This window comes from Xenopus laevis, chromosome 9_10L (genome assembly GCF_017654675.1).
Source record: "Xenopus laevis strain J_2021 chromosome 9_10L, Xenopus_laevis_v10.1, whole genome shotgun sequence".
In the NCBI taxonomy this organism is placed as follows: Eukaryota; Metazoa; Chordata; class Amphibia; order Anura; family Pipidae; genus Xenopus; species Xenopus laevis.
The window spans coordinates 67749520-67764645 of NC_054387.1; the positions used below are offsets into that span (position 1 = coordinate 67749520).

Below are 15126 nucleotides of genomic sequence, written 5' to 3' on the forward strand. Positions count from 1 at the left end.
GTGAAGTGTTAATACCACTGTGTGCTTATCCAAGAATTTTAACACCAGCAGTTTTTCTTTATGACGGGCTAAGTGCCTGTACTGTTAGCACTGGGAGACACCGATGATTGGATATACATCACTGCTGAAAGGAATTTCTAAAGTAAAAAAAAAAAAAAAAAAATCAATGATTATGGAAGTGTTGAAATAATGGACAAAAGACAGAAGTGTTCACACAGGTGTTTTTTTGTGGAGATGTATACAGAACAATTATATGTAACGTATAGTGGCCGATTTGAAAAATTCCACCTTAGATGTGTTTGTAATCATGAATTCTGTGTTTGCTCACTGTTCAGAGGCTGTTTGTTTTGCTAAGGGTAGAATGAGCCAAAGGAGTATTAAAGGTAGAGAAAATCCAGAGCAAACTGATATTGGAGAAGAGAGTATGTTGAATAGTGTAGAAATGCCGACTGTTGGTTTGTGAAGCTAAGAAAGGATTTGACTCAACAACATTTGGCACATTCAGATTTTTTAAAAATACTTACAGTATTGGTAGCAGACAGTATGTACAGGGGGTTCACTCTTGTTTGGGATGGGACAGAGAACCTGCAGACCTGTACCACTGGGGGGGGGATGTGTGTTTGTATTGTATGAGGTCTGGCTTGTTGCAGCTCAGCACTAAATCACAAGATCCATTCTCATCCAAACAACATTTGTCATGTCTAGGGTTGCCACCTTTTCTGGAAAAAAATACCGGCCTTCCTATATATTTATCTTTTTTCCCTATTAATAACCTTGGGATAAACCATAATTTTTACCGGCCAGGCCGGTAAAATACTGGCCAGGTGGCAACCCTAGTCATGTCCCCAGTCTCTGTATAAATCAGCCATAGGTGATATATATAAATATACAGTATAGCATGTGGAAGTTCTGGTGGAATGGATAAAATATTCCAGCTCTTGACCACTAGATAGTTACATAGTTCTTTTGGATTTGTAAAAGACAACTGCCCAAGTTCAACCATTCCAAATGAACCCCATTGAGGGAATCTTTCATCATAGCAGGGCTTTCCACAGCCTCACCATGCTCACAATAAATTGCTTTACTTCAAGTACAAAGTCTGTCTATAATGTCCACTATACTGTCCTTCAGGGTAAAAAACCTGAAAACTCAAATTGATAGAGAATCGCTTGAGTTTTTGAGAGAAACCCATAGACACAAACCAGAATATCATGAAGGCTATAAACATCTTCAAATGGTTGAAGGGACCTCTGCCGTTGACTTCTACATGACCTCAACTGGTTTTAGTGAATCTACTGTATTTTTTTTGCATCTTCTATAAACGGATACTCCTCTACATGTGTATCTACCCCCTCTTGACCTCTCAAGATTTTGTTATCTTACAGCTCTTTTAAAAACGTCAACTTTGTTAAACCATTTATCAGAGCCTAGGAGAGAAAGCAATACAAACAATAGGGAGGTCTTTACCTTCCCAAAGTCTTGTGGTTGCTCTGACAACTAATTACCTGAACAAGAATGGCTTATAAAGGCGTGTTAATATTCTGCTTTTACTCACCTGACTTTAGTTTAGATTCTGTCATTGGTATAGTGACCCACTTGCTCAAATAGACACTCATGTTCAGTTGATTGTAGCCTCCTCCCCCTGTAGCCCCCCATCCCGGCAACTACTCAGAGCTGCTTTTAGAGGGTGTAAATGTGGGTGACTTTTTGGGGTGCTGCACATGGTGGCAACTGTCAAAGCTGTGTAGGTAGGCAGAATATAGGAAGACATTATGGACACAGGATGGCAACAGTATCACAAAATGTTAATAATTGGGAAAGTTGGCAACAGACATACATTTATCAGTTATATCGCATATGCACAGGGCAATATCATTTCACTTATGCACATTTATATAAACCAGTGCTCTAAAATAAAGTGTCATAACAGAGGGGTACAGTTATTAGAGACTAAAGCTGCAGAACATTTTGGGGCATAAACCCTCCCTATGGCAGGGTTGCCACCTTTTCTAGAAAAAAGTACCGGCCTTCATATATATTTATCTTTTTTCCCTATTAATAACATTGGGATCAACCATCGTTTTTACCAACCAGGCCGGTAAAATACCGGCCAGGTGGCAACCTTAGGTAGGGGTTGTTCACATCTCAAAATGCTGAGCAGCTTCAGTCTCCAATTGCTGTGGCCACGGGACCTGCATTGCTCTGCTGCTGAATTTTCCTTTTAGTCATAGTTCCCAACCTGTGGCCCCGCATTGTTGAAGTGCAACTTCCAATGAAGGTCTCTCCACAACCAACGACAGCCCTGCTTCTCATGCAATTCAGAATATTTCTCACATTCTTCCAGATATTCATGGGGCCCGTCACACGTATACCATTTCCTACTTCCTCTTAACTGAATTGACACCTTTGTAGAAATGCAGTTCCATTCTATACAGTAGCCGTGTCATAAAATACTTCCTGTGGCTGCTGTACATATGGCTACTGTAAAGGTCTCGTCTTAGATGTAATTTAAGCAGAGATTTAAGCAGAGAGGGACGAAGAAAAGGTTTTGTTTATATAATGTCAAAGAACTCATTGACTGCTTTGTGCCATTACATTTACACACAATTGAAGGCTGTGGAAAAGCACACCTCTGTCTTGTCAACATGCTGCCCTTTACGTCACAGGCATAAATTGCCTCCAAATTACCATGTTTGCCCCTACATTATCTGCCTCAAAATATCACCCTGGTTTTGTGCATAAAGCTAGTTTAGTGAATGAGATGTCACAACATCCTGTTAAATAAGTTATTTCCAGGCTATAGCATACATGTTGTTTATTTCATGTAGCCTTTATTTAACATTCCATTACAGTATAATATTCTTACTGTCATGTGAGGCTCACATTTCCTTTATGTGCTACACATTCTTAACGGACTGGTCACCTCTCGGCTTAGTAAGGTCACCAACTGCTACCTGAACACAACATATATCAAAGAGAGGAAGCCACAGGTAACGGATGACTGATCATGTTAACAGGGGGATTTATAGAAAAACAAACTGGCAAATAGCCATGTCTTTGTTGGTGTCACTAACACATTATGTTTCATTTTAGGCTTCTTTAAACAGAGCAAGAGTTTTCAGACTCTTTTAGATGGACTTTGGGGTGCAATATTTGATCCGGATTGCTCACCAAGTTGATGTATGTATACGTGAGACTACAAATTATTCATTACGTTCAGCCTAGTGAGCTTGGGAACCCCTGACCTAAAGGGGTCAGTGCTGGTTGCATGTAAAGACCACATGCAGTTTAGCTTTTAGGAAAGCAAATGCAAAGGCCCCTGTGCCAAACTGTTGCCATAAATCTCTTTTGAGTGCATGGACCAATGTTCATTTGGAATGGTCAGAAACAAATAATAAGTCTTTGTAGGCCCTGTTTGATGAACTTTTGAAAGAGCCACTCTAAATGGCTTTTAATTGTAGCCATTTGGCCTGAACCACAATTGCCCTTCCCTGTCTCAACCAAGGTTTCATAAAACTCCAGCAAAAATTATGCTTTACAAATGGTATTTCAGTCTCCCATCAAGGCTCTTTACTTGCTTTCCCTTCTGTGCTATTTGGTCACACCCAAACTCCAGCCTGAATGATGGGATTCAGTTATACAACTAAACCAGAAGTTAGGTTTCTACTCTAGTACAGGTATGGGATCTGTCATCCGGAAACCCGTTATCCAGAAAGCTCAGAATTACAGAAAGGCTATCTTCCATAGACTCCATGTTAAGGAAATAATTCAAACATTTGGAAATTATTTCCTTTTTCTCTGTAATAATAAAACAGTACCTTGTACTTGATCCAAACTAAGATATAATTACTCCTTATATGAGGCAAAGGCAGCCTATGGATTTAGTTAACGTTTACATGATTTTCTTGTAGACTTAAGGCATGAAGATCCAAATTACGGAGAGTTCTGTTATCCAGAAAACCCCAGGGTTCAGGCATTGTGGATAACAGGTCCCATACCTGTAATATAAACTGATGTGTGAGATGTTGCGGTAACCAGCAGATTAATATTTCAATTTTACCACTGTTAAGAGAACAGACATAGTGCTTCAAGTTCAGTATATGTTAAAAAGATCTTCTTCCCAAGGTTTAGGGCAGGGATCCCCCAACAGCACAAGCATGAAAACATTTCCTGGGGGTGCTCAGTATGGGTTCTGACTGGCTATTGTTAGTTTCTATGTGGAATGACAGTCTACAGGAGGCTCTGTTTACCAATACACCTGGTTTTAATTCAATTAAAGTTTGTCTCCAAGCCAGGAATATAGAAATAAGCACCTGCTTCGAAGCTAGTGGGAGCAACATGTTACTTAAGGGATGGTGAACAACATGTTACTAAAGAGCCACTGGATGGGGATAACTGGGTTAGGGGGACCATAGAAACATTAGTTTTGGGGCCCATTAATTTATTTTCATCAAAATATGGTCCCTGCCTAACTGGAGTCTGTGGCTGATACATCATTCTTGCGCTGCAAAGAAACAATATGGCATCCTCTGAAAGGTTTTATTATATGGTGTTGATGTAAGTACCCCTGAGTGAATGCTGTATTGTTACAGTGCTATGTTGTATTGTCACTTTGGCAGCAAAATTCTAATATTTAAAGGCCTAATTGTCTTAATCAGCTACACAAATCTATGTTTGATCCACATGGACCTTAATCAGTATTTATAAATGCAACCACAGCTCCTCTCCATAAGTAATAAGAAATACTTTTTTTCCACTTCCGTTTCTATTGAAAGAACTTCAATAGGAGTGCAGAGCACTGTCCCCCCCCACCAAAGCCAAAAGTCAGGGTCCGAAGTTTCAAAGTAATTTCTTTCCTGTTTACCCTTAGATTTATGGGAAAACTCTCTTAGTAAACACTGGTATAATTAAACCATTAAAAGAGCAAAGAGAGCTGAAATTTTGGTTTCTTTTGTGCGTAAAACAACCCAGATAAACAGTCAGGAGAATAAAGCTGGGTTTGCTTTCTCTCCCTTCTGTGTTTGCTTAATGCACCAGAGCTTTCAGTTTTTATAAGGGACCTGCTTGAAAGTAATACTTTCCAATGTAAACACAATTAAATAATAGATTAGAGTAGCTTTTCATGACTGCGATCTAACCTTTTCCAAAACTATACTGTATAGATACCTTTATTTATATAGTGCTACTTACAGTATATGCGTAGCACATAGTACATTTTTGCAAAAGATTAGAAATACAGGCAAGGGGGCATAAAACTGCAGGAAATAAAAAAAAAAGCAAGGGTAAGGGCACAGGCTAAGATTCGGGGAGATTTAGTCGCCGGGTGACAAATTGCCACTTCTTCGGGCAACTAATCTCCCTAAAAAGCCTTCCCGCCGGCTAGAATCGAAATCCCCGGCGGGATGGCACTCATAGCGCTTAATTTTCCGAAGTTGTCCGAAGCTTCCTTGTGAGGCGACTTCAGAAAACTAAATGCTCCGAGTGCCATCCCGCCGAGAGATTAGACGCCCGAAGAAGAGTCGTTTTGTTGCCGGGCAACTAAATCTCCTTGAATCTTATTGTGTGCCCTTACCCTTTGTTCAGTGTAAAAAATTAAAACGGAATACTGTAGATAGGCTGTGCAAAATAAAAAATGTTTCTAATATATTTAGTTAGAAAAATTACTATATTTATAAAGTGAGCAGATGTCTAACATAACAATACTTACTGTTTTGCAGCTCTCTTGCTTTCCACTGATTGGTTAACCATGTAGCCGCCCTTCAAGTCACTGACTAACTAAGAATGAGAGAGTTGCAAAAATCAATTAATTCTGCACTTGCTTGCATTCCTGGACATGATGTGACTGCCTCTACATGTTCCCTGAGCAAAGAAGACAACAGTTCAGCCATTTGTTTAAAATGGGGATAATGTATGTAAAAGTACAATGTTTACATTTACACTAATGTAGCATTAAGGCAGTGTTTAACATCCCAGAGAGGGATTTTAAGAGGTATCCTGTATGTGAAAAGGCCTCCTCTCTATCGAAATAAGCTTAGCTAGGGGATAAATGCCTTTGTAGAATGATACAGCAAGGCACTATAGACTGTTCCCCTGCATCAGTTTTCCAGCCGTAACGATGACAAAAGAAAGTGCCTCTTACGAAAGTATTAATCAGGCGGAAACATAATACATGGGGCCCTTGTAAAGTGTGACTGCTTCATTCAGCTCGAAATTCTGGCACGGATCCTTGCACCGCAAATAACATAAGGGGTCAAAAATTCAGATCAACTGCATCTGTAAACATTTCAGCCGCTGTGTTGAGAGGATTGAAAACTGTATCCAGCTTCTGTTGTGCGAGAGATCTCTCACCTCACCGGGAACATTCTTTATATAATGAATAATTCATCTTTATTCAAATGTACAATTTAATCCCTCTCAGGTGTGCGAGGATGTGAATGGGCCGACTGTTCGCAAAAGGAAAACCTGTTTTTGTTCGGAGAGTTAAATGTTTGGATTTTATATCTGCTCGCTCAAGCAGGCAAACAAGGTTTCTGGAATTTGTTGTCACAGGGCCACTAAATTTCCTTTATTTATTTGTTCTTAGTGGATGAGTGCAGCATATTATTCTTGTTGCAGGGCTTTCCCTAGATATTGTGAAGGTGTTTTTGATTGGGCTTTCATTTTCTGCCTGCTCATGGGAGGGAGTAAGAGATCAAATTCCAGATTAGAGCCCACATTTCAAAGGGAGACCAATGTTGTGGCCACACAGTTAGTGGATATGGGATTTTCCACTTGAGACACAACCATTTTGCAACTATTTCATGCATAGGTATATATGCTGGATTCTAACTGAGTTTCTGTTGGATATAGGTCATGATGGGTGCCCAGTTACACAGTTTCCTGCATTGAACACCTACTATTGACCAGGTAGTAATTGCAGGGCCTTTGCTCAACTGCCCTCGTACATAGCATTTGGCTAATTCAGAAGTAACCTAGTTAGGTCCCTAGTATAACCAATGATAGGCCCATATTTGTCAGAATGCCACAAAGGCCTAGGTTTTCAAACAAATATTAAATGGAGTAAGGCCAAGGTATGATTCCTTGTTGTCACTTTACCGGTGATTTTTTGATGCTGATAAAATCAGGACCATTTTTAAGCCTGATAGTGACAGAAGAGATTAACCATTTTGTTAAGTTAATTAGGCCTAACTGTACTAACCCCACTCTAATGCAAGCTAGCTCAGTAAAAGTAGCGGCGCAGGTTATGCTGTTAATAAGGAACGTCAATAGAGACAAGCTTGAGTGCACTTGGCCGAGTTCCACCCTAGTCAGCAAGTCCCAGGGTTCCCGAAAGGAATGCTCCGAGCGCTGATACCTGAGACAGTTTCTTCTGAGCGTATTACCAACAGAATGAAAGCGTCTCGGATTCTGTCAGGTGCGCACAAAGGCTGCATTTGTTCAGTATGAAGACTAAGAAATGGTCACTGTATACTTGGTGGCTTAACTAATTTTTCAGTGGAAACCAGCAGATGTAATCGGCCCGCTCATTAAGGTGACCCCGTTTCTACCTCTTGTTGTAATGATGTTATGGGAGCTCTTGCAAAATGTATTCGCCGCCTGTGAACGGAGTGTCAGGGAAAGCCTAGGTTAAGTGGAGACAGGTCCTCTGGTGCATGGATGTTCTTCACTTATATGGAAGCCAAGGTAGAGCAGGTTCCCAGATCTATGGTTAATGTCTGTATATACAATGTAGTCACGAATCACCGTCACCAGTGGGATTGTCGATTACTGTTGATGAACCATTGCCTGGAAACTTGCCTTCCCACAATACACTTTGCGTTCACTGTCTAATCCCTCAATTGTGTGCCCTCACTCTGTCCTCCCTGCACGGCTGTGCACTTTATCCCCTCATTCCCTTACCTTCTCCAATCTGCAAATTCCCCCCCCCCCCTTTTTCTGCTTTGTGTCTCCTCATAGCACTGTTTTACAGAGCAAACCCAATGACGAGATAACAAGCAGTAACTCACATGTATGCCTGTTGTGTTCTGTACACCTGACAAGATTGATCTGAATGTTTTTTGACGCTCAGCCCCTGACATTCCTCTGATAAAGTGTGAAGGCTACAGATTTTTGTGTTGACCCATGATTTGTCACTCGCTTATCTTTCTTAAAACAAAGTGTTTGGACTAAGGGCTTTCTTTGTTTTTATCTTATTTAATATGCTGACAAGCTATGCAAGAGCTGAAGAAAACTGATTTTGATCAGTTTTCGTTATTTTAGTCATTTTTGACGCCGCTTGGTGACCTTTCCTGCAGCCCCTGCACTGTTAGTGCCCCACTTAGCTGTTCCTCCATCTGTGTTCTTCCACACGACATTTGAAACTACCTTCCAATGTCCTAGCTTTTTTTTTTTGTGGGTTCTTCTGGAACAAAGGCATAAAATATGGACATATTTTTATAGATGATGGATGGTATTTATAAAGGAATTACCTTAGAACATAATATCTTAAAGGCATGATACAAGTAAGAGAAGCCTTGCAAAGTGTCTATTGTTTTCTGTATTCTGTAAAATGGTGACTTTTTTAACTAGACGTGTGCACTGAATTTGTTCTGCTCACATAGATTGCATGGCAGGTAACCTTGGGTGTCCCACCCTTTCCCAATTGTGCTAAACTATTAACATTTGGCCTCTCTTCAATTAATCATGATTCCAGTCCCAGCCTCGAGCTAGTGGCAACATATTTGCAGTATCAGGCGGTCCCCACTACACACACCACAGGCGTTTTATGGCTCTCCCTTCAGTCTGCAGATCAAGAGGGCACAGGGCACAAGCCTCCATCCCTGGGCTATTGTATTAACTTACCGGTGACCTGTGGGAAGAACTCATGTCACACACAGCAGACTTGTGCAGATTTATGGCCCTCTCAGATTTCTAGCTCCCTCTCTATAAATCTTTCCCTGTTCTGGGGCATATGGCCAGAGCACCACTGAGATTCCCAGGTGATTTCCTATAGAAATTCACAGGTCAACCCTGCCTTGTAAATGTAATTGCTAATGAAAACAGAATTCATTTATCTTTTTCTGTTCTCTGGTTCTGACTTTGGAAACATTATAGCTGAAGTAATTTCTCCAGGTCTTGGCTTCTGCTACTTTAAGGACTGAGAAACAGCAGTGCAGGGGATATAACCAACAACAATACTTTCTTGCTGCACACCACTTACTAATTCATACAGGGTGCATTCAAATCCCAGGCTGCTTCCAAATCAAACATACTTTCCTGGCTACATGTAGGGATGAAGCACACCAACTTGTTCCGACAATTCGCCTTAAGGTGGCCATAGACTCAAAGATCCGCTCGTTTGGCGACATCGCCAAACGAGCGGATCTTTCCCCGATATGCCACTAACTGCATGGCTATATCGGGGGTAATTCGAACGTTTGGCCGTATCCTCGATAGGATCTGTGTGTCTATGGCCACCTTTACACATCATGTGATACGACCATGTTATATATTAACCCATTCCCATATTATACAACCAATGCAAATGACATCAATTTATGTGCAAAAAATTCAGACAATCCCAGTACATAGTAGTCCTCATGTTTCCTTATCTGAAAAATGTAACAATACAGCAATAAATACAAAACATTACTATTACAATCTCCAATACAAAGTATTAATATATTGTTCATATAAAGCATTTTAGACTAAAACTTTCATTTAATCCTTGAGGGGAGAGAGAATCCAATTTCTTAATTCTCTCTCCCCTCAAGGATTAAATGAAAGTTTTATTCTAAGAAGCTTTTTATGAACAATGTATATATATTATATTTATTGATACATTGTTTTGGAGATTATAATAGTAATACTTTGTATGTATTGCTGTATTGTTTCTGAAGAGAAGTGCAAGCGGAGTTTCTGTAAGTTATTTCTTAATAAAGGCTATGCAATTTTATTAGTCTTGGTGGTTTTTTTTGGTGGTATTTATACATGACCTCTTATGCCCCATGTGCCTTCAGCTTTATTATTGAAATTGACCAGACCACTACTTTTGTGAGCCGATCATAGCCTGGAAGTGCGGCATTAAAAAGTGCCCTATCCACAATTACCTTTTAAGTCTTAGAACACAGTCATTATTCAGATGGATTGTTGGATGTTAGAGCACTGGCAGACGGGGAGATTTGTTGCCTGTGATTATTTATGCACAACTGCGAGCGACAAATCTCCCGAAAGTACGTCTCCATTGTGAATAACTGAAATCATTGGCATTAAAACCAACATATCGTGAAGTTGCCCGAAGTTGCCTCTGGAGGAAACAAATGCCTGACAGCCACTGCCCTTAAACTCACCATTATTCAGCCATTAATCCCATCTCAGCATACAGTGCTCTTTGCTCCCCTAATCATGCTCAGCATGAGATTTGCTTTATCATACTGTCAGATATCAGTTTTTGGCCTTGGGCCTAACAATTTAACTTTCGTCACACCCATAAAGGGTGTAATTCAAGAATCTCAAACAAATTATGAGCAGGGTTGCTGTACATTAAGCCTTTTGCATTGCTTATATTATTATTATTTATTATTAACATGTATTTATATAGCACCAACATATAGCGCTGTAAAGTAAATGTGATTTTACAACTAAATCACATGAATTATTTACATAGAACATATGGAGTTACATACATCACAATCAATACCGGTACAAAAGGTGAGGAAGGCCCTATGCAGAAAGAGCTTACATTCTAAAGGGAAGGGAGTAATACACAAGGTGTGGGAGTGGGAAAGATCAAATTAAGTGGGTGAGAAATGTGGTACTGTATGTGTTGCGTTTGGTAGTTAAGCAGAGTGAGGGTAGGCTTCTCAAAAGAGTTTTAAGAGATTTCTTGAAAGCAGAAACATTGGGAGAAAGTCGGACAGACTGTGGGAGAGCGTTCCAGAGGAGGGGTGCAGCTCTTGCAAAGTCTTGAATGCGAGCATGTGAGGAGGTAATGAGAGAAGAGTTGAGTAGCAGGTCAGCAGAGGAGCATAGTAATCGGTTGGGTGAGTATATAGAGATGAGTTCAGAGATGTAGGGTGGGACAGAGTTATGAAGTGCTTTGAATGTCAGGGTCATTAATTTGATTTTAATTTGAATTTAATTCTGAGAGGTAGTGGAAGCCATTGCAGGGATTGACAGAATGGTGAGGCAGAGGAGGAGCAGTTGCTGAGGTGTATGAGCCTCGCAGTGTTCATTATGGACTGGAGAGGTGACAGTCTCTGGAGGGGAAGGCCAATTAAAAGAGAGTTTCAGTACCTAGACGTGATATGACGAGAGAGTAAATAAGAATTTTGGCAGCATCTTGGGTGATAAATGATCATATTTTGGATATGTTCCTTAGGTGGAAGTGACATGATTTAATAACTGACTGGATATGAGGATATAAGCATGAAAAGTTCTATTCTGCATGTCCAGCCTACTCCCCTTTGATGTTGTAGGACTCCCAGTATCCCTTCTATGAGAAGATCTGAAACACCACTGAATACAAATATCAACTGTGTGCCCAGTCCTTTATTATTGGAAGAATAAATAATGCCTCATTTACAAACACAAATGCAGTTGGGGTAAAATGGACATATGTTGCACCTATGACACTATTCATTAAGGTCCTTGCATCCAAACATGTTCTATTCCCTATAGTTGAGCTATTGAATCCATGGCCTTTTCTGATGAATCATATGCAAGAGTACCCACTGACAGGGCAATCATGGAGCTACTTTCACCCTTGATGTAGGATCACACATTGGTGTGCATCAATAGGCACTTTAGATTTGTGGCAATGGAATCTGACACTAATGGTGTTTTTAAGGCTCATGCTGGAAAATCCAGCACTTTGAAGGTGCTAGCTGCAATTGTTCTCTATTAACAAAAAACACACGTGCTATTGTGGCAGTTTTGACACACTGGGTGCAGTTATGGCAGAAATAACGCTGGAACTCTTTGGAATAAAAATGCTTCATTGTGGGAAAAAAACATTGCAATTTGTGTTCAAAAATGTTACTGTTGTACACGGCACTGATGGATTGCAGGTGGAGGACAGGCCATATTCCAGCCCGGCTGTTCACCAACCTCACAGTGCGGCTCCAACACTACTATTGTCAGGGCGCCACTTGTTTATATAGTTGTGCTTGCCCCGCCCCTTCTAAATCATCATCTTAGTCCCAGGTAAATTAATCAGTACATTGGACCAGGTCAGGTGCGGGTTGGGTTAGGGCAGGTTCATTATCACTACTGCACTGCATTTGTAAATGTGCCTTACAAGTTTGTGAAAATGGAACACCTATACAGCCCCATCAGCTGGCTAAAGATGGTATTGCTGTTGTGCTCCTTTTGCTTTTTCTGTTCAGTCTTTGTGTTGTTTGTACCTGTGGGTACAGTTTTCATCTAGATAGTATTTTAATGGAATCAGTTTGAAAATTGAGACAATACTAATGTTATTGGCGTATAACTGAAATAAAAAAAGACAATCTTTTTTCTCTTAAAAAGGTAAATACCCTTCTGGGGAAATGTCCAGGTGCTTCCACCAACCCACCTTCAATGAGAAAATGAAAATGAGTAGTAGGGCTGCCGTACAGTATACAATGGTCATTGGTACAAAAAAATGCTCCCAGGTGGGAGCGAGAGACATTTGAGTAATGAATAGTAATATCCTTAACTCTGGACTTGCCTTTAATATATTCTCTGCTGTTGAAATACTTTGATGTCCTGCTCGCTAGACCCTTTGTGGCGAGCGGCTCCTTTCTTTCCCCCCTTTGTGAAGCTAATGTCCTCCCCTTCAATCTGAAGATAAGATATAAGCCACGCCAGCCTTCCTAATGGTTTAGATTTCCACTCCAACAGATTCCAAGCAGTAGCGGCTATGCTTCACTAACTCCTTTCATTCTCTTTTGTTCCTAGTTCCTAGTTATCAAGATGGGAAATATTCCCCCCCCCCAAATAAAAACTCTTTGACCCTACAGTCATGAGTGAAGACTAGACTATAAATCAGGAAGGCTAATTGTAGCTGTGGTCATCATTCTGCTATTGGGGCCCACAGTTCATTATCTAGAATGGAGAGATATTGTAAGGTTAGGGCCACACGGGGGCAGAAATTCACTAGCAGAAATACGCTGGCTGATTTCCACCCTATTGCGGACACTAGCCTCCTCTCTCTTCCTCATTGAATCGGCTCAGCGCCAACAGACTCTGTAGGTTTTGTCGAAGAACCACAAGTCTCTGCATTTCAAGCTGAAACTCGCTGAAGTTTGATGGCCCAAATTCAAGGAGGAAGGGATAGTAGGCCAGTGGATTTCTGCTAGTGGTTTTCTGCCCTAGCCTCACTATATCACTATATATATAGGAAAACTATATATACATAGTAAGTAAGGTTGAAAAAAGACACATGTCCATCGAGTTCAACCTTTTTTTTTCTTTTTTTTTTTATTAACTACCTATCTGCCAGTTGATCCAGAGGAAGGCAATCAAAAGTTTGATTTATTTGACTTCTCCTAAAGGCAGTGACACACAGGGTAGTTCTAAACATGTTGTCCTTATCTTGATTGTTCCTCTGAACCACAAATGGGGTATCTACTAGCAGCAGCTCATTCAGGCCATTGACAGTCAGAAAGCAAAGACCACACTTTCATGCATTGCTGCAAAATCTTGCATTTAATACCAATGCCACCTCAAACTAACCTTGCTAAAACTAAGCTCGTGTTCTTTTCACCCAAACCTAGCCCTTCTCTTCCTTTCACCATTACTATTGATGACATGACTATTAACCATGTTAACCCTGCCTTGTGGTCATTTTTGACCAGTTCCTTTCCTTTTCTAATCTAATGCTACTTCTAAAACTTGCAGCTTTTTTTGCAGTATTGCCAAGATACACACCTTTCTCTTTCACAAATAACAGTTAAAACACTAATCCATGCCCTTATCCTATCTCGTGTAGACTATTGCAATCTCTTTATAACCAGCCTCCCTGAAACCCACCTTTCTCCCCTGCAAGCCACTGTCATTTTACACCATCCGCATCTCTGCTATCTCTCTTTTTAAACCTTTCGATCTTGCTGCTCCTTACCTCTGGAATTCTGTAACTGAATTCCTCCATAAAGAGTGCTCTCTCTAAAGGAACAGTTCAGTGTAAAAATAAAAACTGGATAAATAGATAGTATGCGCAAAATAAAAAAATTTTCTAATATAGTTGGTTAGCCAAAAATGTAATCTATACAGACTGGAGTGACTGGATGTGTAACATAATAGCCAGAACACTACTTCCTGCTTTGAAGCTCTCTGAGTTAGTCAGAGACTTGAAGGGGGGCCACATGGGACATTTCTGTTCAGTGAGTTTGCAATTGATCCTCAGCATTCAGCTCAGATTCAAAAGCAACAGTTATGACCCATGTGCCCCCCCCTACAAGTCACTGATTGGTTACTGCCTGGTAACCAATCAGTGGAAAAAAAGAGAGCTGCAAAGCAGGAAGCATTGTTCTGACTATTATGTTACACATCCAGTCACTCCAGCCTTTATACATTAAATTTTTGGCTAACTAACTATATTCAACACATTGTTTATTTTGCACAGCCTATCTATTTACCCAGTTTTTATTTTATACTGAACTGTTCCTTTAAGGGACAATGAGTTAATCTTGTACACTTTTGCCCTCCAATTCGTGCCTGTATTTTATCCACCCACTGTAGACTGTAAACTCTTTGCTCCTTCCTACTATTTCTCTTACAACATGGCACTTAATTTCTGAGTACTTATACATATTTATTGTATTTATTGTTACTTGTACTCCCTGTGTGTGATTTTATATATTGTAAGATTGTACCTCGCTGTGTATCCTTGCAGCAATTTATAAATAAAGTTATACATACATATATATATATACATACATATATACATACTGCATTCAAAAGTGTTGCGAGGATCTAATCCACTGATGTTCTATATGGTGTGGGAGAAGTGGATCTGCTCCTTAAGACACATCTCCATTCATTTGAATAAGATCCACACACGGTGTGGAGTTCAACCCAAATATGCACAGGCCACCATCCACTCTGCTGCTAGTGACTACAAGCAAGAAAAAGCGGTTCAAATGAATGGAGATGGGACACGTAGCAGAT

At 40.3% G+C, this 15126-nt stretch overlaps 1 protein-coding gene across 5 annotated transcripts in view; it reads left to right on the forward strand.

The window, feature by feature from the left end:
• The window catches only part of lypd6b.L (LY6/PLAUR domain containing 6B L homeolog), a 28302-nt gene that overhangs the window by 7327 nt on the left and 5849 nt on the right, over positions 1 to 15126 (forward strand). The window contains exons 2-3 of one of the 5 annotated variants that reach the window (XM_018235759.2): positions 3094 to 3180; positions 5718 to 5908. The exons of 2 other annotated variants lie outside the window; for them this stretch is intronic. The gene's annotated coding sequence lies outside the window, so the exon portion shown is untranslated. Of the gene's footprint in view, positions 1 to 3093; positions 3181 to 5717; positions 5909 to 5971; positions 6907 to 15126 lie in introns of those variants that run through there. 2 more of the 5 variants (XM_041576365.1, XM_041576366.1) reach the window with 2 other exon arrangements.